Raw genomic sequence first — 27,969 nt, forward strand, 5'->3', positions numbered from 1 at the left:
TTTAAAAATAATCCACCTTCAATGTGAAGATACGATGCAAATAAACTATTTTACTGCCTTTAGTAGTTGCAAGCATGCTTGAATGAATTACGAAATGATCTTTTGGGTTTCAGAGCTGGTTGTTAGCTCGTCCATCTAACTGTTCACATTCCTGAGCATTAGGCTAGGTAGCAGAGGGCAGTAGATCAGGTTTTTAGCCCACCTGGCCTGATGCTTGAAGGGCTGGGTGGGCTAAAAGCAAGAGCTACTGACCCCCGCTACCTAGGTTGGCTAGGTAGTGGTGGTCAGTAGATCTTGCTTTTAGCCTAGCACTGCAGACATTTTGTCTTTTAGGTCAGCCTAAGTCCAGATAAGTGAAGCTGTCTCTCTCTGAACTGAAAGGTAAATATCGTTGATGCAGATTTGAACTCCCAGCTGATATCTGAACGTTTTTAGTTTCACATCCAGTAAAGTTGGAGTGGAGCCGCTGCTCAGGAAGTTGAGGACTAAAACGGAGACCACATGTCCACCTGTTAATCTCCTCTGCTGCATGTCTGCATGTGTGTGTTAGGGAGGAAGTGTGTGGGAGTGAATCCTGGCTGAGACACAAACATATGCTCAGGAGACATTGGAAAACGTGCATATTCTAAGTATACAACAAACACACACACACACACACACACACACACAGGTTTTTTGGTTAATTTTGCCGTTTATACCTTCAGTGTTTTTGGGATTTGAGGGAAGTGAATGCCGCTCTCTCAGCATCACCCTCAGGCTGCAACCAGAGAAGCCGCTGCTGATAATTGCACAGTATTTGCACAATGAAGCCACATTTCAGCATCTGCTGAGCTGAAAATAAATCTGTTGCATAAAATAAATAAATAAAAAGACTAAATGAGCAACGCGACTGCAAACAAGCTGCAGATCAGAGACGTTCATTTGGAGGCGGCAGAATGAAGCAGGGTTTTGCAAACTCGTGTTGCAAGTTTTGTTTTTGTTTAAGTGAAGATTTGACAGGTTTGCTGATGTTTTTGTGAAACGGAGGTGATGCAATGAGTAAAAATAATCTGGAAAGCTCTTCACTTAAAGGAATCCATTGACTTACAGATATATTGGACTGCAAATAAAAAAATTAGCGTGATTTGTCTGTTTAAGGAACAAAAGTAGAATTTCTACACCTGTTCTTACCCAAATCAGACATCCTATCATCAGATCCTTTCTAGGTATAAAAACAGAATATGTGGACATCAGAAACTTGTCATTCAGATTTTCGCAGCAAACTTTAACTCTGAATTTCTGATTTTAGCACCCGTGGTCAGAGACATGAGACTGGACGATACGATGGGGACGCAGTGAAAGTCGCCCTGCTGTTCGCAGTATCAGAGGCTCGTGTCTGATATCCCTTATGCTTTTATGTCCGTTGCAACTCTGACTGGAACAGCTAGCGGCCAGGCGTAAAGCAGCTAGGAGGATCGGCACTTCCAAATCGGAGACGGTGGAGTGTCCTTGTCTTGTTTACAAGTATAGATCAGGAGATTACCATGTGATCAGCGCTGGGTCTACCATGATACGGACTCTGCATCAGCCTGACTTGGTGAAGAAGGAGCGAAGCCAGAAAGTGAAGCTGTCAGCTAACTGGTTGATCTACATTTCCATCCTCAGCGGTAGTCTCGAGCTGCAGGTGTGACTGAAGGAACGAGGTCAAAGATACAAGCAGATGCATTCGGTTTTCTCTGCAAGGTGTCTGGGCTCCACCGCAGAGACACGATGCGAGACTCAGAGCAGTTTCTCCTCATCAAGAGGAACCAGATGAGGTGGATCAGGCATCTGGTCGGGATGCCTCCTGGACGCCTCCCCGGTGAAAATCATTACATTATTTTCTATTTCTGGTTCAATCGAATTTTCTTTTCTAAAAAGCAAACAAACATGACAAAATAATAAATGTTTCTGCAATCATAAGCTAATATTTAGTCGAACAATCCTGTGATGTTTCCACTCTAATCAGGTCTTTTCTGTTCCTCCCAATCAGACTTCTGTACTTGTTGACAGGTATTTTGTCCCACTGATTTCTCACGCAAATTTTTAGATATTTTTCCTTTTTTCAGGCTGGAGTTATTTGAGTGTCCGGCGATGGACTGGCGAGCTGTTAAGGCTGTACCCTGCCTTTTGCCCAAAGACTACTTGGATAGGCTCCAGCTCCCCGTGACCCTTCACTGGACTAAGTGGTTGAGATAATGAATGAATGAATGAATGAAGTTATTCGACTGACTTGTAAATTCAGCCTTTTCTTTAATGAAAGAGTATGAAGACATTTGAGGATGAATGTACGTGATGAAGAATTATTCAATTCTAATTTAAAATCAGCATAAATCAGACAATTTGGATTTAAATTTAATCCAGAATCGACACTTTGATTTGGAATTACCTTTACATGGTCATTTTACCTTCTTTTTTTTTTCTTTTTAATTTATTTTTTGAATGAGAGGATTTCATTTTTATTGTGAATTAAATGGAAATTAAAACACATGTAAACATGGCCACTGAGTCCGTTTACATGCATACATCTGGGCGTAATCAGATAAAGGAAATAATCTGAAATTATGCTTCTACTTGCTGTTTAGAAATGCAGTTTTACAAAAACCCTTATCTACATTTCCCATCCATTTTCAGATTTATGTGTAAGTTCATACTTTAGTGCCACTTAGTTTTCCTCCAAAAGGCGTCCTGTTGCACCAAGACAATAAGGCACAGCTCAGTTTATAATAAAGAGGAGATGATTTGAACAAACTTTGGCTCTACAGGATGATTCTGCACCATTTGACTCATGGCTCTTGTTAGTTTATAACTTATTAAACTGGCAGGTTTTTCCTCCAGAATGTATTACATTTTAAATCCATCTTCCAGCCAAAGGAGTTTAGGTTTCTACTTGTCTAATTATAAAAAACCACAGGCTTCTTCCGTCTCCTGGGTAAGTAAAATGCACAAAGACAGCCTGTGACTTGGCTAAACTACAAAGTGATCCCGTCTGAAAACAGTTCAAATGAAACACGATGCAGCAGAAGTAGGTTTTATTCTTCCACGCAATAAAAATCAAAAGCCTGTTTTATATCCGCCTGTGTGTGTTGCTCAGATGAGACTCGACGAGCTCTCTGTCGCTTCAGGTTGTCAGAGAGGAAGCCCACGAGTTTCGCACGGAGCAACCGGCTTTCCGGAGTTATGCTCTAATAACCGCTCAACTTTCCTTTTCTGTCTGCTGCCGTCGCTGCAGAGAAAGGAGATGAAAGAGGCAAGTCGCCGGCAGCTTGCAGCCTGAGAGGCCGAACGGCTGACCTGTAGGTCCGACCGGACCCACAGCAGCCTCACACAGCAGATGGATGATCTTCCTTCTCGTGTTGCTGTCCCACTAAGGAACAAATGTGGTGGATTTTCACAGAAAGGTGAAGAATAGTCAGAAACCTGGTCTGAGCTCGCTTTATTTCAGAGCTCGCAGAAGAAATACAACTTCAGGTAACAGAAAAAAATGCACATGCCAGTTAGGTTCATCCATTTACAGTATCGTATGATTTTACTTCCTACTCTTGTAAAAAGAAGAGAAAATCCTGATTTTCTGATTGATTTATGAGACATCGGTCTTAAATCATCCCCCCATAGAACATAACCAAGAGATGCATTGATCTTGTACAAAACTGGACTAAAAGAAATTAAATCAAAAGAAAAACAATAATCATCTTTCTAATTACAAAGCCTTGTAAGTGAATCACATCTTATTATATAATGTTAAGGTTTATTTCTGAGTGGCTCCATGAAAAACACTGAACAAAATGTATATTTACTGTTTTTCCATACAAACAAAACCTTCGACAGCTGTGACATTTAAATACCATCTACTCTCACTGATCTTTTCATCAGGTCATGGTCACAGGTGCCATGTTGGACCTCTCTTTCCTTCAGAGCTGCCTTCAGTCTAGGTGTCATTGGTGTTTTTCCAGAACGGATATAACGTCATGTTGCTAGACATTTCAAGAGAAATATTTCACCATCTCCTAGAGAAAAGCTCTTCTCCATCTGGAAACTGAATATATAAACATATAAAATTGAAATATATATATATATTTTTTTTTTTGACCAAAAAGATTTCTTTAAAAATTGTAAATAAAAAAATCCCGATTTTTATGTGAACCCTAAAATCTATGATGAGAATCTCCCGTTCCACCACCGGACTGAGATCTGGTGACTGTGGAGGCCGTTGGAGGACAGTGAACTCATCGTCATGGTGGAGATGATGTGAGCTTTGTGACATGGTGCATCATCCTGCTGGAAGTTTCCATCAGAAGATGCTACACTGTGCTCAGAAAGGGATGGACATGGTCAGCAGCAGGACTCAGGTAGGCTGTGGAGGTTAAACCAGGTCATGTTGGTACTAAGGGGACCAAAGTGGGACAAGAAAACACACCCTGACCCCGCCAGCAGCCTGAATGGTCATACAGCTGGTTTTCTGACCCTTTTATCTGAATGTGGAGCTGAACTGGAGACTCATCAGACCAGCAACGTTTCTCCATCTTCTATTGTCCAGTTCTGGTGAGTCTGTGTGAATTGTAGCCTCAGTTTCCTGTTCTTACTGACAGGAGGGAACCCGCTGTGGTCTTCTGCTGCTGGAGACCATCTGCTTCCAGGCTGGACGTGTTGTGTGTTCAGAGATGATGTTCTGCATATCTTGATTGGAACCAGAATTCCTATAATCTCCAACCAGTCTGTCTCATACAAACAAGACATTTTGGTCTGCACAGCTATATTCTCTCTTTTTCACACCAGTCTTTGGGAAAATCTAAAGCCACAGAATCTCTGCATCCATTGTTGCTGCTTTGTATTTCAACACAAAAGCACAAATCTGCAAAGTGAATACAATATGCTGATAACAGATTTCTAAGGGAATGAAAAAGATGCCTTTAATGACAGTCAGAGTTGATTTATAGAAATAATGTTTTTGTTTCACATTCAGCTCAGACCGCCCCAGGATTACCCAGTCAGCAGCTGATGTAAATTTGGGTCCAATCATATCGCTCACTAAGTGTTAAACTTGTTAAAATCCCAAAAGAAAAGCCGGGACCTCAACGATAGGTTGCGGATTAACATTGATGGATTCACAAAACAGGTGTCCAAAAACCTTTTCCAGTCACTGTTCAGCCAACAGAACTGTAGTTATGGTATTAACCTGTCAGAAATGCATAGCAACCAGTCCAGTTGTTGGATGAAAGTGAGATAATAATGGCTGACTGAGGATATTAGGTGCGTTTCCATTACACCTAGAATTGCGCAAAAACTAAATATTGCAGTAGAAAAATAGTGCTAATGGAAAAACTCACATTTTGAAAAAAAGTTTAAAAAATTTCTAAAAATGTTTACGCTCTCATGAGGTGGTTTTTCAATTGTTTGGATCTAGAAATAGATTGCAAAAGTGGAAACACGTTTTTTGCATTTACGTGTCCCCGGTTGTGACCAGTTCATTTCCAGTAAAGATGGCAGAAATTAGCGAAAAAAGCTGTAGCAAATTCTCAAATCCCAAAATAATGCTACATGGCTACCTAGCATAAGCTGCAATTCTCGTAAAATCTCGCCACCCAAACAAGATTTCACTGCAAATTTCAATTGTTGTTTGTCACAACTTATCGCTTTTATTTTACGTAAAACTGTAATGGAAACGCTGCAGTTATTCCAAACTCATATTGACTGAAGTTCAGTCAATCCAATGTTTCTTATCAGATGTTGTGGGATACATGCTGCAGCAACATGCTAGCAGGATATCGGAAAGGGGCCAAGCAGGGTTCTTATAGGTTACAGTTTTTACAGCTTATGTGTCAGGACTTTTACACACCAAGTCAATGGTTTGTCTTTTTAGTGTGCACTGCACCATCTGACCTTACAGAAGCTTTTTCACTCGGTCCAGCCTGCTGAATGAACAGATAGTTTTTTTCTGCCCTTTTTTTCTACCTTCTTCCACAACCAACAGGTCTCTGACAAAATTCTACTCATGTCCTGTGACAGCCCTCAACCTTCCAACCCATAACCCTCAAGGCCTGCTTTGTTTACTTTCCCATCATTCATTTATTCATTCAGATTCTCTTTTTTTCCTTGCTGAGGAGCAAAAATAGACTTCTGCCGGCTTCTCAGCCACAGTCATGCTCTCTTGTGTGAGAAGACACTGGGATGTTGTCATTGTAACATGTTCAGATGTTATTTCCCCCCCTGAGACTCTGAGCACAAGGAGACCTAATAGGGGGTCTTTTTGTCACCACCAGGTCTTGACGTTGGTTTGTTGGTTATATTACCAAAGTACTGACTTCTCAAAAGAAACATTGTGTAAAATTGTCTGTTGTTGACTGGCAAAAAAGGATGTGTGCAATTACATATTTCTTATTAGCTAACACATTCTCGTAGGCGAAGAAACTTAGATTTGTTTATACATGCAACGGGTAAGCAAGTAGGGAGGCACCATGGCAACCTGCCATCTTGACACTACAGTTGAGAAATAGCACCAGGCGTTTTTACTGCAAGCCAGAGAAGCAGTGACTGGGACCCTGTAGAAGAAGATCAGCAAGAAACTTGTTACCTTGGCAAGATAGAAAATCTGTTCATTTGTCATCTACAAAAGTGCAGGATCATGCATCATATTGCAAAAGGAAAAAGGGAAATTAAAAGGTGGGATCAAAATCAGACTAGCCTTCGAATGATCTCAGAGCAGAATGATTTTAAAAAGAATGAAATGACACGCATTTACCAATTTAGCCTAAAGCTAACGGTTTTCACTGGGTTTGTCAGGCAGTGTTGCTCATTAGCAGAGGCAACATAACAGTAAAACACTTTGTGAAGTATCTGGTGAGATGATTTCATCAGTGTTGTCAAGGATTTTCAATACATGGCAAGTACCGTTGTAGCAACAGGTGTTTAAAAGGGTGAGGTGCTCGATTACATTGTTTGTTTGAATGCAATACATGATGTCAAAGTTAGATGAGACGAATTCTTACATGGATGTCCCTTTAAAGGTCCAGTATGATACAGCAACCTACATCTAATGGTAACGTGGACAGAAAATGACTTTAAATACAAAGCACAGTTGTAAATGGTCACCAAAATTCTTCTAGATAAAAATATTTTCATCTGTGAGAGGATCTAGAGGCCTCAGATGCAGCGATGACTGCATCGTAGGAAACTACTTCTCAGTGGTTTACATGTGCTCTGTCTTCTTCCATGGTTCATTTAAGGCGTTATTTATCCCAAATGGTGCTCTAGCTCTTATCAAACAGGGCTTTGAGCTTCAGAGGATTTGCTTTTCACTCAAAGTTGTTTGTCCATTCAGAGACACTGTAGAAAACGGTGGAACAAATATGGCAGCTGCCATGTATGTGGACCATAGAATACATATTGAAATATTGACAAAGCCTCTGTGACGTCACCCCAAAGGTTTCTAAAGAGCTGAATTGATGCTGATTGGGTGGTTTGCACCATTGCCATCTTGGCAGCGTCACACAAAATATCTCTCCTAGAAAACACAAAAATGGGCAAAGAGGTGCAGCTGAGAGGGGGGCTGTGAGCATCATGGTGGATGATTGATGCTATTAAACTTCAACTTGTTAGCAACTAAGAGATAACCAAGCTAACAGGAGCTAATCAGCTAACAGATACCGATTTGCTTAAGCTAAATCACAGTCTTAGCTGGCTAAAAACCATGGTCATGCTACACTCTGCTGTCTTGCAGTGGGATATCGGGTGCCTGTCAATAAGAAAAACACGCCCCTAAATATGCCAAATTTCATTTGTCATGAAGGTAAACCTGACCTATTAAACCTAAAATGTTTTCTTTTTATACCAGGCTGTAAACATGTTTATTCCTGCTGTGAAGTTGTTCTTTTTAACATGGGAGTCTATGGGGATTTGCTCTATATTGAAGCCCCTAGTGGATGAAGGGGGAACTGCAGTTTTTGGCACTTCTACTTAGGCTTCACTTTAAATTGACGGAGGTTGCAGCTTGATGTGGACTCACAACAAGTAGATCTAAATGTCTCATTCTATGATAATAAAAACATAACGATAAAATGATTGGATACCTATATGATATGTTCCATTCTTCTTTATGTACTTTGATTTTGTTACATGCTGCACCTTTAGGTGTCCAGATGTCTGCATTTAAAACACTAAGGGTAACCATTATTCCTCGCTGGTAATCTCCATCAATTCACCAGACATATCACAGTACCATTAAGCTAACCCTTGGCTCTGCAACCTGTTCGTTGGACTTTCTACAATGGCTCTTTATAATATAAGCTAAATTAAAGAAAAAAAAAAAAAAAGAAACAAATTTTTTGTTGTTTTTTTTTTTTTTTAATATATATTCTATTCTATTATCCAATCATTTAGCAGACGCCTTCATCCAAAGTGACGTACATATATATCCTGATAGGCACATCGGAGGGGCAACTTCAGTGTCGTGCCCAGGGACACTTAGGCACACAATCAGGGGAAGCCTGGACTTTATTCCCCAACTTCACGTTGAAAGATGACTTCACTTCCTTCTGAGCTACAGCCGCCCCAAGATATAATAAAAGTAGGTTTCATCCGTTTTCTTTTGTTTGTTTTTTTTTGTTTTTTTTTTTTTTAAATGGAATAATTTAATAGAATTTTGAAAACATAAGGACACTAAGATCAATTTTTCTTGTCATGTTTTGCATTCATTCATAATTGTCCCAAAAAAAAAAAAATCAGTCTCAAAGAAGAATATGCATCTATCCTTTTTTATTTATTTTAAAATCTGAAAAAGAAATTAAACTGTGGCCCCTAATAAAATAGCAAAGGTCCTAGAGTAGATTTAGCATCATTTGTGGGTTTAAACACGATTCACTTAGCTGGGCTGAGAGTTGCAGACCCCTGGACCAACCAGTGGATTTTTGTTCCAGAAAATGACTGATTAGCCATTGCATAATATAATCCCGAGCAGCTTTCACACTCTTGTGTTCTGTCACTGAATTGACACAACCGCCCACGTCTGCACTGCAATGCATCTTAAACTGAGAAATTTCCACTTCTTTTGCTGATTTGTGTGACTGCAGATTAAGTTTTATTGCTCTGTTTGTGTACTGCAGATCAAAACGTAACTATATTGAGTTTTAATTCTCCTTGGTCTGTAGTCGCTTACATTCTGTGATCCTTTCATAAATTGAACGGCACAGTTTGGGCCACCAGTAAATCTTCCGACTGCAGCCAGGAAGAGGCCGACTGTGTGCAAAGCAGCGAAGCGACACCACACAGCACATCTCTAGCTGCTTTATTTTCCTGTAATCCTGTGTCAGGTCCTCTGAGAGCCCGAGACACTCGGCTGCCTCCTTATTAGCAGCTCAATGTTTTATTTTCACAGCTTTTACCAACCCTTCCCATCTCAACTAAAGATGGTGCGCGTGTGGGTGAAACCCACCGAGGCCTTGACGGTCATAAAAAGTGGATTTAAACGAACAGCGAAGCGAGACCGAGGAGTTTGTTGCAGAATGTTGCTAAAAAGGATAAATAGTCTTCTACAGGAGGTTTAAGATTTCTGTAGAAGATCTGTCCTTACTGAGTGGAAAAATTACATGAGATGAATTCTCATTAAATCATGATGTAGACCTCCGAGATTTACAGTTTAGTCAAATGTTCCCACCTCATTTCACTCTGCTGGCTGAGCAAAGGGCCCGACATGGAGTGTGAGTGTATGATAGGAGTCCTGGAAGTGTTTTGGATGTTACATAACAGAGCAGTGTATGTGTGTGTGTGTGTGTGTGTCTGGTGGGCTCAGCAGGTTCAGGAAGGGCTTTCTAGAACAGATGGAGGACACCAACACACACTCAGCACAACAGCTCACATGCCAGAAAAATCAATTTAACATTCTGGATGGTATCTGAACTAAAAATTCTCTCACACACCAAACACACACACACGCACGCACGCACGCACACACACACACACACACACACACACACACACACACACACACACACACACACACACACACACACACACACACACACACACACACACACACACACACACACACACACACACAAGCAGATGGGATAGAGACTGCTGCTGTAAGCGCTCAACAATTAGCGCAGCCGCTAATTTGTCTCTGATGACAGCAGAGCTCAAGCTAGCTCCCACCGTAGCTAAATGAAGTTAGCATGTTAGAGCAGAACGTTACATTTCCCAGGACATATATGTGATATGTTCGGATAATATAAACCAAGCAGGGTTCTTTGATGGAAAGACTCAGGTCAACGAGTCCAGACCAGAGTCCAAAGTAAACATGGAGAAGCAGCATTTAGCTGTTATGCTAACATGTGGAACAAACTGTTAATGGAGTTTAAACTCTCACCATATGTACTGCAGACAATTTCAAAACCAGGTTAAAAACATTTCTTTCCTCATGCGTCTGCCTGAAATCTGCATGGTAACTTTTAACTGATCTTACTTTTAATCATTTAATTATTTTATTGTGATTTTTCCTATTTCTTGCTGCGTTTTAGTACTTTTTAATGCTTTCATCTGTGCATGAAATGTGCTTTACTAATAAATTTGCCTGGTATTATTTTTGATGATCCCGCCTCCTCGCTCAAATCCAAGATAAACTCAAATTGACTTAGTTAACGTGGCCTTGTTGCAGCGGGACGATACCATCAGATAACCAGTTTTTACAAACAAATTATGAACGCTCGCCTTGGAAAACAAGTAACACCGGAAAGGGGAAACAAAATGGAATAAGTAAAGGGTAAAGGCCTTTGCATAGCAGAACTGATGTCAATAAATGACACAAAAATTTGAATAACTCAGGTGAAATATCAGCGTTTTTGTTTATGCACACCAAGTGAGATGCAGAACTGCAAACAACTAATGAATTCTAAAAGATGGATTCCACATCAATAGATGACAATATTATGCTGATGGTGCAAAAGTAAAGAGAAAAAAAAGGAGGCACTGGGTTCATCCTGTTCTAGATGAGAGGAGAACTTGGGAGTTTCATTGTTTAATCCAGGAGCTGAAGCTGGACTACAACCGCTTCAAGACAGACGTTAGGACGTCCTCAGTCTGCTGCAAGTGTAAAGAAGCAGGTAAATATAACAAATGATCGGCCATGGTGACTCGTTGTTTGAAGTCGCAATGACAGATGACACTCGCATAGCTCGCACAGGGTGCGAAAATAATAAGATTCCCCTCAATAAAATTGGTAGAACTGTGTCAATGATGTCAACATTCCCATTGACTTGACATTGATTCACTGAGAAAAATATTGCCCAAATATTCCTAATAGGTGCGTAAAGGTCTTTAGTAATAAGCCTAATAAAAGATAGAAAAAAATGAAAGGAAGAAAATGTATAGCATAAAAAAGAAAAGAAAAACCTGCATCTTCAGTCTGATTCTTCTAGATTAATAAACCTGCCCTTAAACCCCCACGGCTGACCTGAAACACGCCAATGTCGTTACGCGACGCCCTGTCATTAACACTCAACTCTTCTAATGTGGTTAGTGTTTCACACCAGAGGTCCAACCTCATTTACAACCAAACAAAGAACGCAGGAGAGGAAGAGGAAGATGGGCCTCCTGGGAAATCCCGCTCAGAGGCAAAGAGCCACTGTACAATACAGCAAGTTAATCAGTCAGACAGTTTATCCAACCTTTAGACTGGAAACAGCTAAATATGGACAGACAGAAGGAAAAGGAGTGAAAAGACAAACACTTTGTTTTTACTGCCTGTTTCATAGAAACATGGAAAGGAAATTAACCTAAAAGAAGAACAAAAAAGATAAAGCATACAACACCTGCTGGTAAAGTGTTTGCGCTTCAGTCTGTCGATGCAGCAGATGGTGTCAGGAAATAAGAGAATCAATCCTCATTTGGTCCTTTTTCTCTTTCAACTTGTTTTAATGCAGTAACTGAAATGACTAAACACATTAATTTTACAAAGAATTTAAAGCCATAATATTAAACATCTGTAAAAATGTAATGCTTGCAGATTGCAAAGATCTAAAGGAGAAAATGAAAGTCAGCATTTTCTCCTTTGTGACATTAAATGTCACGTCTGAGGAGATAAAAGTTACTATAAGGGATAAAAATATCCTGCAAACTATCCTGCAGTCCAATTGCCCCAACATCTTGCATCATGACAGTCCTGCAGACTGTTACTGATTCTCATAAACTGAAGTAATGGGCCATTTCCACTGAGTGGTGCTGGTCAGAGTAGTACGGTGCAAATATACAGCAGGGGTACCTAGATCTGTCCTATGAGGGACGCAATACAGCAGGTTTACCATGTATTCCTGCATCAACACACCTGAATACATGCGGGATACATGGAAAGCCTGCTGGATTGCGCCCTTCATAGGATAGAATTAAGTATTTCCATTTTTAAAAAGATTTCTCATACAAGCAAACTGAACCGTACCATTACTGGGCCAATCAGAACCCTTCCCAACCCACCCATTTTATCAATACAATGACGATCTCAGACACAATTTTATTATGAAAATGGTTGTGTTTTGAGTTTCCCTGGCACGTCATTTTCCATTAAATACTAGCCCGACTTAGTCATACAAACATGTTTCCTTATTTAAATCAGTCCATTTAAATAACTTGAGCTGAGGAATAAAAATTTGGAACAATGTTTTCATTTATTTTTGGTGGTAATAAAATTACTGAGTTTACATATTAATGTGTGGAACCTGAATTGAACCTTATTGAAATCTTATTGTGACTGAGGCCTTGTCCATATGTAGCTGGGTTTTTGTAAAACCAAATATCTTCTCTCCTCCAGCCAATAGAAAAAGAAAAAATTTTAAAAAAAAGAAAAAGAAGAATCCACACAACCTTGTTTTTAAATAAACAAATCCATCCACACATAACCGCGTTGTTAAAAACATTCATAAGCATTTCAAACCTTTGGGTGGCAGTATAGCCCCTAATCCTATCCATTCAGAATAACCGTTCATCTCACGACATTTCTTCCACAAAACATGAAACATGCCTCTAACGTGATACGGTTTGGCGGCAAAAAATAATTGTCATCCTTCGGTTGTTTATCTGGAGCAGTATTTGAGCTTGTAACAAACAAACAAACAAAGCACCTGGATAACGGATAACGCCAACACAGTTTTGAGGACATCCATGCTGTTGTAAACAAAGGTCACACATGTGGCATCATTGCATTTTCTGTCACAGACAGCAACGTTTCTAAACCTACAACCCCGGTTATATACGTCCATGTGCAGACGTGCAAACGGAGTATTCACACATCTTCACTTTTCGCTTTTGAGTGCATAAAATCTGCGTTTTGGTGTGGATGGCAGCACAAATCAGAGAAAAATATCTTTGTTTGTGAGATATCTGCTACTTGTGGAGAAGCCCTGAATTTGAGATATTGACAACAACTGAAACACAATCAAACAGGTAATTTGCAGCCCTAGTATTCAGGGTCACCTGAAAATATTGTGAATTATTTACTTACTGAGAGATCACCAGTTTGGGTTTAGGTTTCATTATTGACCTTCTCCATTGTATGATATGTTATGGCAGTTTTTAATTGATTTCAGCACCCAACTGGTAATAACTGTATTCTACAGTCATTTAGCAGACGCTTTTATCCAAAGCGACGTACATATATACCCAGATAGGCACATCGAGAGGCAACTTGGGGTTCAGTTTCTTGCCCAAGGACACTTCGGCACGCAGTCAGGGGAAGCCTGGAATCGATCCTCCAACTTTCAAGTTGAAAGACAACTGTTCTTCCTCCTGAGCTACAGTCGCAGAACTGAGGTCAAATCCCAAATTCCCACTTCCTCCCCACGACCCCACCATTTTGTCCTAATTCCCCATGTTTTGTTCCTGTAAGTAGGTCACTCTACCCTTTACTTTAGCACATCAAGGTGTAGTGGTCACCTTCCCATCCAAACATCCCCTGATATCCTGGTCAAGTTAAATGGCTGCCACTTATTGATCACCACGGATAAGAAGCACATAATCCCTAAACACAGAGGAGGTAGGCTGACTAGCTTTTTTTTTTTTTTTAAACACTGGCTCACAAATCCAGCTCCATGGCCAGAGAATCAGTAAAATATCAGACTTATACAGAAGAGATACCTGTGATGGAAAAGAATACCTGTACAAAGCAACAGTGAGAAGTAACAAGGCCTGTGATGGACTATGTTACCGCCTACTTTCCATTCAATATGAGCAAAAGACTGGAAAACCATGTGTGTAATCAAAATGCTGACTGACCCCACAGAGATAAAATCGTTCTAATGATGTCCTACAGGAACTGTAGGGGAGTCTAGAATATTTTGCTTCAGAAGTGCCTCATGTTGTCCTTTATGTCCCTTTGCTAGCAGCAGCATGGCTTCTACTCGGGTCTGCCATCTCTTAGGCGTTGACTTGGACATTGTGTTATGACATAAAAAGAAACCTTGGCCCAGTCCTGGCTCCCCCACCAAAACTCCATTGGTTTGTAGAGGTGACTTCTACTTTTTCAGGGTGATGGAGCCATTTGGATGTTAAATTAACACAATGCCTTGACCCCAAATAAGATGAGTCACCACCAACTACCCGAACAGTGATAAAAATAAGGCTAAAGCCAGGGGTGTTGGTTTGGGGGTTTTTTTGGGATTGGAAAGTGTTGCAGAGTCCATACTGGGATTAATCTTTAGAAATTGGAGGTAATATGCATTTCAGACAAGCTCCGGATATGGTTTTTAGTTTTTGTACATTTCCTAAGAGATATTCATCTTTGCGCTACAGTAGTTTTGCCACATTTCATCCCTCACAGTAAAAAATCTTGCATTTCAGGAATGATGCTGCAGTCAATTGTTGACTCTTCTTAATATCCTTTAGTTTCAGGGGTCAGGCATCAGCAGGGACACTTTGGAACATATTTGATGTACTCTTAGAAAAAAAAGACATTAAAAAAAATTGCGAAGCCTCATAACAGTTTGATACTCAGCAACAGTCATCAACCAAAAGCTGCCGCTGCTTCACCACAGCACCATCAGGAAAGCAGCCAGGAGACAGAACACTACAGTAAATGTGAAAACAGCCATTAGGCAGTTAATCACCTTGGCTGCAACTCTTAAGATTCAGCTCGAGCACACACACATTAAATCCCAGCCGGGTTTACTGTTTTATTATTCAAATTAAGCACTAATGAATTCAGGCAGTAAAACATGATGCAGTGCTTGGCTTGCTTTTTTTCTTTCATTACTTTATTTCAGATCTCAGTCTAACTTTATTTCTGCATGGTGGAGTTTATCGCTACCTTCCAGGCCACACAAAACCAGCTCAAAACACTAAATGAGCTCCCGGCGCTCCGTTCGCGCCTGCTCATCCCAGATTAAAGTTGATGTACTTGACTTGATCAGAGACTAACAACTGGATTTACAGCCAAGCATGAGCTGAAGGCCACACTGGATGTTTTAGTTGGGATTTCTATCTGGAGCTGATAAAACCCAAATATGACCTGAAACCTGGATCTGGTGGAAACTAGTGAAGCAATTAAAACTATTTTACTCTCAACAGGTAGGTTCATATGGGAAGACAAGCTACCTGTTGTGAGTCAGCAGCACCTGACACCAGGAGAAGTTTTGAACCACTGTCAGACTGATTGGTCACATCTTGTCCTCAATCAAATTTTCAACGGATTTCTCACCCATGAAAACAGCTGGTCGACACAGCGAGAAAATACAAAGGTCTCTACAGCGCGTAGCATATGAAGACACGGACACCGTGCACAACCCCGACCTGCCTCAACAGTGGTTCACTGCACATAAAAGCATGGACAGTGGGGTGGGAAAATCGAATCGAAAAATTGAATATCTGGATATTTTGCTAAACAATTTTAAAATGGATTTTTTTTTTTGGTGAAAAATCTGTTTCATTTTTCAGATAAATAAAAATAATCCATTATAAAACTTTTGTAAATTTTATGGGTTTTTTTTAAATCTTTTTATATGTCTTCTTGGGTATTATAGCAGCAGAATGATGGTCTGGCTACTGGGTTGTTTATTCCTAATTGAAATCAAGAAAAATAACGAGCAAAAAAAAAAAAAGTTTTGTCATTTTTTTTTGTGAGAATCGCAATTTAAATCAAATTGGCATCCACAATACCTGAATCAAATCAAATCAGGACAAAAGCATATCGTCACAGCCCTAACTGATACGGCTCCTCATTTCTCTATGTTGAACTAAAACATAAAGTTGCTGAAGCCATCTGTCAGTGCTTCAATAACACCGCCGTTCTGCTGCATGTGTAGCGGCGCAGCAGTGAAAAAGGTCCCCGTCAAACAATTTTCCCAGGTTGTGAAACCCAAAATAAAAAACTAGGTTGTAGTAAGAACCTTGTGTCACTTGGAATAGACTAGAAACTTGACATTTTCCTATTCAGGATTCAGAGTTTCCATGTCTCTTGAGTTTTGGTGAGGCTTGGATGTATTCAGGAAGTCCTCTGCCAATACTGAAGGAACCAACCACCACTCTTTTTATTCATCTTCACCAAATCCTAAACACACGCCTCAGGTGTAAAAAACGTCTGCGGACGAGTTAACAGCTGTTTATTTACAAGTCAGTTACACACCAGGACTGATGCAAACAAACACCATGAAATTGTGAATAATTCGGAGGTGAATTATCAAAGTTTCTGTCTATTTACACAGAGTATGATGTGAAACTGCGAACAAATGATGAAAATTTAAAACAAATCGCAACATTTATCGCAGCGTTTACCAGTTTGCCACGGCAACAACAACAGTGCTGCTGCTGCTGCAAAAGAAAAGACAAAAAACACGCACTGAGGAGTTTCATTGTTTAATCCAGGATCTGAAGCCGGACCAAAACCGCTTCAGGATGCCGGCGGGACAGTTGGAGGATCTGCTTTAGCAGCGAGCTGCTTGCTTTAAGAAGCAGGGAAGAAATAATAAAGACGCTCGGCCATGATGATACAAAGCTTAAATTACATAGCAGCAAAAGTGGATAAATAAGATCAAATAAGAGAAATAGGTAAGAAAAAAAAAAAAAAAAAAGTATGTAGGAATTTGATGAAAACAATCCATTTCAGTAAAACAAAAAAGTAAAAAACAACATAGAATCTGAGACTTCCTGCATGAATTAAAGTGTGTGATGGACACTTCTTGTTATTTATGCAACTTAAATGTGTACAAAACTTGAGAAAATTATAAATTTGTTCTAAATTATTGTGAATTATTGTGTTCCATTATAAAAATACTATAAATATCATAAAATCTGTATTATAAACCCCTCGTGAGCTGGTTTAGCATCAACTTAAAACTACAGCAAACCCTGAAGCACGCTTCTATTCCTGCCACATATCAACAGTTTGAGTTGTGACCCTGCACATCTTCACCCCCCTGAACGGCACAGATCTCAGACACAGATGTCCCCCCCCCCCCGGTCCAGTGCTGCATCCTTTGATTTGGACCTTCTCTGGAGCCTCTCCGCCCCACATCAAAGCTTCACCTCATTTCCACTGCATTTACATGTTCCTGCCAATTAAAGCAGAGGTCGCGTTTGTTTACATTTGCAGCGGCGGTCTGCATCCCTTTGGCCCGAAGCGTGACATTAAACACAGCAAAGAAAAGCCACGGCCCGGGAAGCCTTCAGCAGAACTGGGCCCGGGCGCAGCGACACACGGGTCAGAGCCATAAAATATTCATCCGGAGTGAAGTGTAAATGCCGCTGTTGTTGCTCTTAATGCTGCTATGACATTCAGAAAATTTGGAAACTCGTTCAGGAGCTTTTGACTGTGAGTCAGTCATGTTTTATTCAACACTTTGAGTAAATGTCATCATGAGTTAACCCACTGATGTGTTTTTATTCTCGGTTTGTTTGTACAACTCGTTCCCGTTGTTGCCTCCGTGTCGTTTTTATTGTCGATAAAGATGTGAAATAAAAGCAGATTAGAGAGCAGAGCAGACATTAGTGAGACGTTTCCTCGCCAAAATACAAGCACACACACACAGAAACACTCACAGCTCAGGAGAGAAGTCCTATGGATCTGCAGCAGGAGAAGGAGAGGGTGATTGGATGAACGGAGACTGGGTCCCGGTGATCAGGTTCGGGTCACGAGGCTGATGCGTCCCGGACGGATTCTTCCACAGGTCTGAACACGGAAGGAAGCGGTCGATAGGGAGGAACGCTGGGGTCCTTGATCTGCCAGGCAGAAAGGAGACACGAGATGGAAAACTCAATCTGCAGCTCGCAGCGGTGACACAAAGTGAGAAACAACCGGCGGATGCATCAAACAAACTCATCAGGACGCAGTGAGGAGTTCCTCCAACTCACAGCAGCTCCTCTCACTTCATTCAGCTTCAGGTTGCGGAAAACAGCCAGGAGGAGCATGAAAAGTCCTCCCCGTGAGCAGGAGATCAGAGGATTACTTTCTGTCAGAGTTCGCCAGAGCAGCAGGACAACGATCAGACCTCCAGTTAAATATTTATATTTAATATAAAATATTAAATATTTGCACCAATATGTGATACAACTGCAGATTTATCAGTATGCTCCCAAAAAGACAAACTTGGTTCTTAATTAAACCTTAACATCCAGATGGACACACAGTTTTGTCACACTACACACTCAAACCCATTAACACAAGCGCACAACCGGTGGGCACAAGGTGACTTTTTGGACTGAGCTATGGTGGTTTTCTTCTTTCACTTCTTGTGTTTTTAGAAGGTTATTGTGATGGCTTTGTCTACAGCCACACATAGGTGATATCAAAATGCACTTAGACTTATTTTGTTCAACCAGGATTTAATTTACAGACCAATATTTTTGTTAGACAGTTTCATGTAGCATCACAACTGTTCTGAAAAAGCGCGCATTTTAGTTTATGTTATGACGGTATTATTGTTTTTATTTGTTCTTTCCTTGAGTTCCGGCAGCTCCAGTCCCTTGGCTGTGAACCAGCAGGTGGCCCCAGGGTGGAGCCAGCTAACTGGACCAAACCAGTGGCAGAAATGGGAGGGGAAATTTAGGGTTTTCTCTTGTTCATTTAGTTAGGTTTTTGTGTGTCATCCCCTTTGTCTGGTTTTGTTTGGGCTGATCAGCCACTATTTAAGTTCCCCCTTGTGTGTCATTTGTTAGGGCAGTTTGTTTCATTTTGTTTGAGTTACTTCTGTTACAAATTCTTTGATTATAGTTTTGTTCAGTTGACCTCTTTTGTAGGCCTGGTTTATTCGTTTATGTTAAAACAACTTTTTCTTTTCGGGTCATAATAAAAACCCTATTTTTTTCACTTTAAACCTGTGCCTGACTGTGCTTCACTGCTACGACCCATCACAGTTATAAACAACTTATTATAGTGGTTATCACCACTACCAACCAGTGTCAAAACATTGAAGTGAACCCAGCGGAACTAGTGGTCTGACTTAACCATGGCAACGTAAAAGACACAGAAGTATAAGGGCAACAACGTATTACAATACTTGAAACGGACATCCTTGTTTACATACATTTGGGAGCGTTTTTTGGAGCATTTTTACCTTTTTGGCACACCTGCTGTCTTTTTTCATGTAAAAATGTATATCTAAGCTCAACCCTTTTAGTCCCAGTCAACATCCAGATTGTTTTCATGTCTCAGCTGTTTATGAGGCTGACATAATGTAACATTAATGTATAATATAGCTGCAGAAAGGGGGACCAAAACAACAGTTTTAGTAACGACGACCAAGCCTTTTCTCATATCATTCTCTCAAGTTTGGCTTTCAGGAGAAAATACTGGTATTGACACAAACACAAATTCTCTAATTTAAACTTACATATAACCTGCTATCCTCACAAAAACCAAAGCAGACAGTTTTTGGCGTCACGGTGCATCAAAAACATATTCTTGCCTTTATTCCAGCCACAGAGAAGCTTTATTTTTCTTCTCACACAGAACTTTCTGCTAACCTGTTGCTCATTGGCTGCTCCTGATTTGATATTACCGGAAAATTAAGCTCTCTGGTTGGTCAAAAGTTTGACAAAGTTTGTGTCAACAAAAATGATGTTGAGCCCTCAAGCATCTTTTTGTGAATCAGCATCCATCTGTGATGGATTGCATCAGTCGTAAACGTTTGTAAGAATCTAGCGGGAATCCATCAGACCGGATTTGTGTGACTTTTGCATCAGAACGGAACTTTTTCGATTAAGAATCATCTTATTGTCCAATTCTCTGCAGATCAAAATCATTTTAATTTAATCCTCACAGTCATCTTAACTTTTTATTGCTTCAAGAACTAAACACCTTCAGCTCTAAGCATCAGGCTGCTGTCTCCACATGAAATATAATTCAGACAGATTTCTCTCAGGAGGAAACTCACAGCAAACATTAAGACTGATGGACGTCTTGTTTGTGCAACATTTAAATTAACTTTGTATTTGGTTGTTGAATGTTTCAGTGAACTTTTGTGGCAGGATGTGATCATAGCAGGTGGGTAAAAAACACACTTCGGTCCCAGCGTGAACACCGACAGCAGCGTCGACAGACCTGCAGGAATCAGAGTCAAAGCTGGGATGAAATGCAGAGTCTGTCCTCCGGTCGGCTGGAGATGAAGGAAGTCCTTCTTATTGATCCACCACAGAGTTGTGCATCTACCAGCCCAACACACAAAAACACATCCCCGGTTCGACTCAGGCGGAAGAGATTTCACAAACCAAAACTCATCAGCAAGGAGTAATGAGACTAATTAAAAGTGAACTTAATTAATTAGAGTGATAAATTAATTGGAAAGTATTTGACTTCTCAGGCTGAAGTCTAACAACGCGCGTCTTGTTTGTAGGCAAGTTAACTTCGCGGACTTCAGTGTCTTCAAAATGTTCTGATATCAAACTAACCTTTAAAGGTGAAATTCTATTAGAGGAAACACTGTTTTTACTGTGTTTGAAATTATCTTTTTTGCTGTCTGAAGGAGATACCAAACTCAAACATTCTCAGAGAGTCGCTGTGTGATTTTGTCCAGAGAATCAGCATCATCATTTCACACTAGAAGAACTCAGAGTCCTTGAAGGAAAAAATCCCGAATCCAGGCAGTGATCCTCCCCCTTAAAATCTAATCACTTCGTCATTTTTACATTTCTGACATTTTGGTCAAAATCTGGTCATGATTTTTGGATATGTGTTGCTTGCTGACAACCAACCAACCAACCAACCAGCAAACAGACAGACAGACAGAATACAATGACCTCAATCTTGGTGGAAGTAAATAAGATAGCTCACATGGATGAGCTGTGATTGTGACTCTGTGGAAGCAAACCAGGGTTCGTCAGAAGTGAACCAACATGCGCCGGTGTGAATGCGCCCTGAGACTCCAGAACAGAACCAGAACCAGAACAGAGTCTGTGTAAAAAGCACAACCTGCAAACCAGTTATTTCCTAGATGCTCCGACTGGGAGGCGGATGAAATACTCAGAACTGGTTCAGGACTTCCCTGTTCGAAGTTGTAGAACAGATCTTGGTTCAGAAACACTCTGCCGAAGGGGGAAGGACCATTCTGATGTTCAGTTTGAACTTTGGCAAGTCATCTTGACCGGCATTTCCTGACCTGTGACCCACAACCCTCCAAGAGGATCTTTAGGAAACACAAGGTATCCGCGGGGCTTTGACTATACAGAGCCTGAGTTAAAGATAAGACTACATGCATGTAATTCACATAAAACCAGCCTTTTGGGAGGTTAAAAACACTTGTCTTCTCTAGCCGTTTTGGACAATCATTGAAATGACAGCCAGTGCAATGCTACGCTAGTGAGGCATCAATCCGTAGCCGCTAAGTGGCGAGTAGAATTCAACCCATAAGGCTCCATCATGGTTTCAGTATCACCAGTTTATTGCTTCCCAGCAAGTGCACAGTGCCCATAACTCTGGCAATCCCACAACGCTCATGCACACCTTGCCACAGCGGTCAGAAATCTGGAAGCCCTTCCGGATCGACACATGAGCTCTACCTGAAGCTGCCCCCACTGCATACATAACCCCACAGCACAATCTAGTGACCCAACAAGAAATAAAACACAGATTTAGCTCAAAACACTTTGAAATTTCCATTTTCAATCCCATTGTTTTTATATTTTTAGGTTATTTTACAAGACTTTAAAACTTGCATACTTTTTCCAAAACTGACAAAAGTTACACAACAGTAAGTAGTCAGTACTACGGTTTTTACTTGTCCTCATACTGAAAACTCATCTCAGTGAAGTAGCTGGAATACATGTAGCCTGATCTACTCACTGTGGTTCTAGGACTTTGTGGACTATGAAGACACGTTAACATGCAGACACGTTTTATGGACAAGTACGGTTCTTCACTCAATAAAGAGTTAAAGCAGGTACCAAAGTCCACTAATGGCGTCATCAGAACTTGCTTCACAAAAATCTGCCCCGCCTTTAGGAGCTTGTTTCACCATGTTGAGGGCTGTTTGCATGAAGGGGATCTTCAAAGAAAATAGGTGGGGAACCACTGATGTTGACCAATTCTACACGACCAACATTTAGTTCAGAATCTGAACCTGAATGCCATTTATTGTCCTTATACTGTTTACAACAGGATGGGGGTGCATCTACTCTTGCAGGAGTGCAGGGATAACCAATCCAGGTCCTCGAGGGCTGGTGTCCTGCAGGTTTTCCAAGTGTACCTGCTGCAACACACCTGATTCAAATCGAGTGTATTTATCAGATATGTGCAGAGCTGGTCTGAGTCTGAGACAGGAGTTTTCCAGCAGGGTCACTTGGAAAACCTGCAGGACACCGGCCTGCGAAGACCAGGAATGGTGATCCCTGCAGTAGTGGAATAATTTTAATTTTAAACAAGTTGCTGACATGTGATTGGCTGTAAAGACATTTCTGTTAACAAGCAACTAAACAGGCGGACCCGATGAAGAGGCCGTGAAAGTTAAATCCAGGAGGTGACAACTTTCCTCGCTCCTATTTCTTGCTGTAGGAAGTGACGGCATGTATCATGTTGGTTTTACCAACAACTGAAGGTAGACTGCTCCACACAAGCAGGACCCTGAATTCCCACACATATGAACGCGCACGCGCTCACACGCAGCAGTGATGACCTTTCTACTCAAAGACAGCAGGAATCGTCTGACCTTTTACACATCTATAGCTAAAGAGGACACTGTACACACACCCACACAAACACACACACACACAAATACTTACACACCTGTGTTTGTCCACACACCACTTACTGACAGTTCCATCACCATACCAATTATTTCAACACACACTCCCAAAGCAGACTTTTAGGATTCATGTGAACACATGAGTTTAACTAAAATCATGTGACATCAGAATATAGTGGACCATACACAACCAGATCATGCAGGTAGAGATTGAAGAAATTCTCCATCTGTTTGCAACACCCAGATGGGCTGAGTAAAGCTTCCAGGGGTGTCAAACTCCAGTCCTGGAGGGCCGGTATCCGGGAGGTTTTTGTTGTTTCCCTCTACCAACACAGCTGGTTCAAATCAAATGGATCCAGCAGCTTCTTGTCAGCCAATTTTTGAATTTCGGTCAGGTGGGTTGGAGCGTGGAGACAACAAAAACCTGCAGGATAGCGGCCCTCCAGGACTGGAGTTTGACACCAGTGGCTTGTTCCATCCTCTACGACAAGCGACAACTCTGTTCTTGCCATTCATACTCCATGAGAAGTTTCATCTGCAGCGGGGAGGAATCACTGTGGGTGGCGATGTCTGCTTTTATGTGCAATAGGGCTGTGACGACATGCTTTTGTCCCGATTCGATTCAGATTTCTTAGGGTGCCGATTTGATTTAAATTGCTATTCTCACAATTCTTCAATATTGCTGACTTTTGTAGATTAATAACAAAAGAAATTATAAAACTTTTTTTTTTTTTTTTTTGCACGACATTTTTCTTGATTTAAATCAGGAAGAAACAACACAGCAGCCAGACCATCATTCTGCTGCTATAATACCCAATAAGGCAAGTAAAAAGATCAATAAAAACAATAAAAATGACAAAAATTTTATAATGGATTACTTTTATTTATTTGAAAATAAAATGATTTTTTAACCAAAAAAAATCCATTTTAAAATTGTGAAGCAAAAAATCCTGATATTTCATTTTTTAATTCAATTTTCCCACCCCTAATGAACCCGGTTATTTCATATTTAATGAGAAACTTTGTCCGCAGCAGGCATGTTTTGCACGCAGCTGGGTGTGTTTAATCCCACACGTTATAAAAATTTTCATACTTTCTACCACCGCACAGCTGTTTTACCAAAACAATCCGTTTAGCAGCAACAGCAAAAATGCGGAGGCTTCATGCTTTCCCATCTTAACAACCTCAAATATCCAAGTAATCACGCCATACTTCTCGGAGCCCAACAAGAAAAAAGTTCTGCCAGCCTGATGTGTTGAGAACTGTCTTCACCATGTCCGCGAGAACAAAATGATGTCATATTATTTTCGGGGCCTCAAGAATAAAAGAAAAGGTCTTGCTTGGAAGTAGCAGGTTTAAAGCCGGAGTAATACTCTCGTGGCATCGGCGTATGGGAGGGCCGGCGCAGCGGACACTAGATAAATGTGCTCTCACACTCGAGCGCCAAATTGCAGTTTCTCTTTCGTGATTACTACGCAAACTCACTGAGAAATTCCAGAAATTCAGAAACATCATTACAAACTGACCAATCCCAAGGGAGAACTTCTGCAAGTGGCAGAATGCCACTTTGGCCTTCTGCAGACCTACGTAGAGCATATGGCGGTGATGGCGTGACCAACCTCATGCACAGTATAAATCCAGCTTAAGAGCTGGGATAGTTGCTGTTCGCAAAGCATCCACATACATATCATGGTTGCTTCACATTCCTAGAATTTGTCTGGCATGTAGGCCACTCATGTTCATGTCACATAGACGAGTTGTAATATTGACTTAAACACTGGAGGCGCTCATATGAACGGTACATAAACACAAGATCTGAGGTAAAAACAATGGCTGATAGTGTTGAAAAGGGGTTCTTGGACTTTGTTCCCAACTATCAGTGTCAGTATGGTTTTACAAACATTCCTTAACAGTTGGCAACAGAATTGGTACACCGTTGTTTCCAGAAATGCTGTTAAAATCAAGCGGCGTCCTCCGGTGGTAAAAAGTGAAGCCTATGCGGAAGTTCATAAAACTGCAGTTCCCCCTTCATCCACTAGGGGCTCTAAACCAGAGCAAATCCCCATAGACTCCCATGTTAAAAAAGACCAACTTCACAGCAGAAATAAACATGTTTACAGCCTGGTTCAAAAAACATTTTAGGTTTAATAGGTCAGGTTTACCTTCATGACAACTGTGGGGGGAGTGAATTTTTTTCTAACTCGCCTGTTTAAAAGTAATTTAATCTCGAGGTTCTGCATATTTAGGGGCGTGTCATTTTGATTGACAGGTACCTGATCTCCCGCTTCAAGTAAGAAGAACATAGAACAACCGCGGTTTTTAGCTGGTTAACAACGTGACTTAGCTTTAGCCTGCTTACCTCCGTTATCTGGTTAGCTCCTGTTATCTCCGGGTTAGCTCGGTTAGCTTTTAGCTACAGAAAGCTTGGGGTTCGCTCGATGTCAATCATCCACCATGACGCTCACAGCCCCCCTATCAGCTCCACCTCTTTGCCCATATTTATATTTTCCGGGTGAGATGACCGCATGCCTCTGCCAACATGGCGATGGTAGGAACCACCCACCGAGTTTCAATTCAGCTCTTCAGAAACCTACAGGTGACGTCACAGAGGCTACAGCCATCTTTTTATATACAGTCTATGGTTGAAATACAGTGTTTATGGTGTGGGAAATAGAGCAATTCAAGGTAATTTCTAACTTTCTAAACAACAGGTGGTTGTTGCAAAAGCAACCGTAGCGGCAACAAGTCAACAGATGTCTAACTTGAACAGTGTATAATTAGCAACCTGTGTAAGATGACACATGATTTCCCATGTAAGGAAGTATTTCTGCAGGGGGCTGCAGGAAAATACAAGTTATAAGCTGATTGGAATTGCTGTGAGCAGCCGTCCTCGTGTGCACACTGAATCTCTGTCAGTTTGTCTGGATAATTAAAGAAGCTTTCTCTACTCTCAGTCCCCATGTCTCTGATCTGTGGTGTCGAGAGGATTTTCCTCCACATTTTTCCACAACACTGGCAGACACGCCTTTTCACTATTTCAGCGTCTAAGCGGTGCTTACAGTCCGCTAGCCGTGACCTCCTGTATTGATAGTTTTGGCAGCATCATGCTTCGGTTGCTTGCAACAAGTAAACACAGATGTAGTGGAATGCTGACATGCATGCTTGCATTCACAGCAAGTTAGTAGCCCTGCTCTCACTCTTCACATGCTCAGTTCCACCTTTTTGTAAATGGAGTAAAAAAAGAAACTCAGTGATACTGCTGAAATCATGATGAAGGTGCTCCCAATCAATTCTTTTTTCTTGTCTGATATCTGGTTCATTCTGCCAAGTGCCCTTTGATCCATGCTACTCTATTATACTTAGAGCCCACTTTGTAAACACTTTGAAGATGTTGCAGTTGTTATTATTATCCTTCTCTGGTCAATTTATCTATCTTTTTATTTCTACTTGTGTTGTATGTTGTTGATCCTGATTACAAGTTTTCTTATGTGTTGCATGATGCCCTGAGAAATTTATGATTTTATAAAGCTTCATTGGGCCATCACTGCTTTCTGGTCAAATAAAGCAGGATTATGCTGGTGTGAACGCACCGCAAACGCATTTTCACATTGCTGTTCTACTCTGCTAAAATCTGATTTAATAGCAGCTTTATTGAGATATAACTGTCAATCTGCTGCTTAGGGTTTGGCGACTTGGCATCATGATGGTTGATTTTTACCTCATATATATAGTGGAGTATGAATGGACCACATGTTCTTGCATGAAGTAACTATATATAGTAAAGAGTGTGAGGCTACACATAAAGCCTGGTTGGAGAAAAGATAAAAGTAGTATAATGAAATAATTTCCGTTTATCTGCGCTTGAAAGCATATACTTGGTATCTGAAGTCACCACTAACACCAAAGTCTCATCATATATTTTGGTTTAGCCTGAATTCTGAGGTAATTTACTCTGTCCTCTGTCGTACTGTAAACTGTCTCCTTACATATAAAGCCCTCCACAACCAGGCACCACTATATATCAAAGACCTCATAGTTCCTTATATACCAAGCAGAGTACTTCGTTCGCAGACTGCAGGCTTACTTGTGGTTCCTGGAGTCTCAAGGAGCCGAGCAGGAGGCAGAGCCTTTGGTTATCAGGCCCCTCTCTTATGGAATAAGCTCCCAGTTAGTGTTAGGGAAGCAGACACCCTCCCCACCTTTAAGACTAGGCTGAAGACTTATCTTTTTGATAAGTCCTATAGCTAGAGATGGTTAGCATCCCTTAGTTATGCTGCTATAGGTTTAGACTGCTGAGGGACATTTCCTGATACACTGAGCTTCTTTCTCTCTCTCTTATACTCATTAACATGTATGTCTCCTGTCTCAGCAGGTCTCCCTGGCCGGGAGTAGCAGTTCCTGTTGTCTGTTGTCTTTCTGTCCTCTTCCCCCCACACAGCAGAGGCAGATGGCTGCCTGTCCTGAGCCGGGTTCTGCCGGAGGTTTCCTTCCTGTTAAAAGGGAGTTTTCTTCCTTCCCACTGTCGCCGTGTGCTTGCTCAGGAAGGAGATTGAGTTGGAGCCTCCAACTCAATCTGTTGGTTTCCTTATATAGGCGATTATGAATTGGCTTTCATTATGTTTTCTTTTCTGTCTGTAAAGCGTCTTGAGATGGCATTGCCGTGATTTGACGCCATATAAATAAAGTTGAATTAAGGAGCTATAAGGGTCAACAGAGCTAAATAAGAAATTGAAATGAGAGAATGGAGTCAAAAGTCCAAAACCAGGGCTGTCCACCTCCAATCCTCGAGGGCTACAATCCTACAAGT

At 41.0% G+C, this 27,969-nt stretch overlaps 1 protein-coding gene across 1 annotated transcript in view; it reads right to left on the minus strand.

Moving 5' to 3' along the window:
- Positions 1-27,969, minus strand: part of fars2 (phenylalanyl-tRNA synthetase 2, mitochondrial) — a 222,860-nt gene that overhangs the window by 193,951 nt on the left and 940 nt on the right. Inside the window, exon 2 of the mRNA XM_079259861.1 lies at positions 18,028-18,207. The gene's annotated coding sequence lies outside the window, so the exon portion shown is untranslated. The remainder of the gene's footprint in view (positions 1-18,027; positions 18,208-27,969) is intronic.

The sequence above is a fragment of the Telmatherina bonti genome (genome assembly GCF_933228915.1).
Source record: "Telmatherina bonti genome assembly, chromosome: 20".
NCBI lineage: Eukaryota > Metazoa > Chordata > Actinopteri > Atheriniformes > Telmatherinidae > Telmatherina > Telmatherina bonti.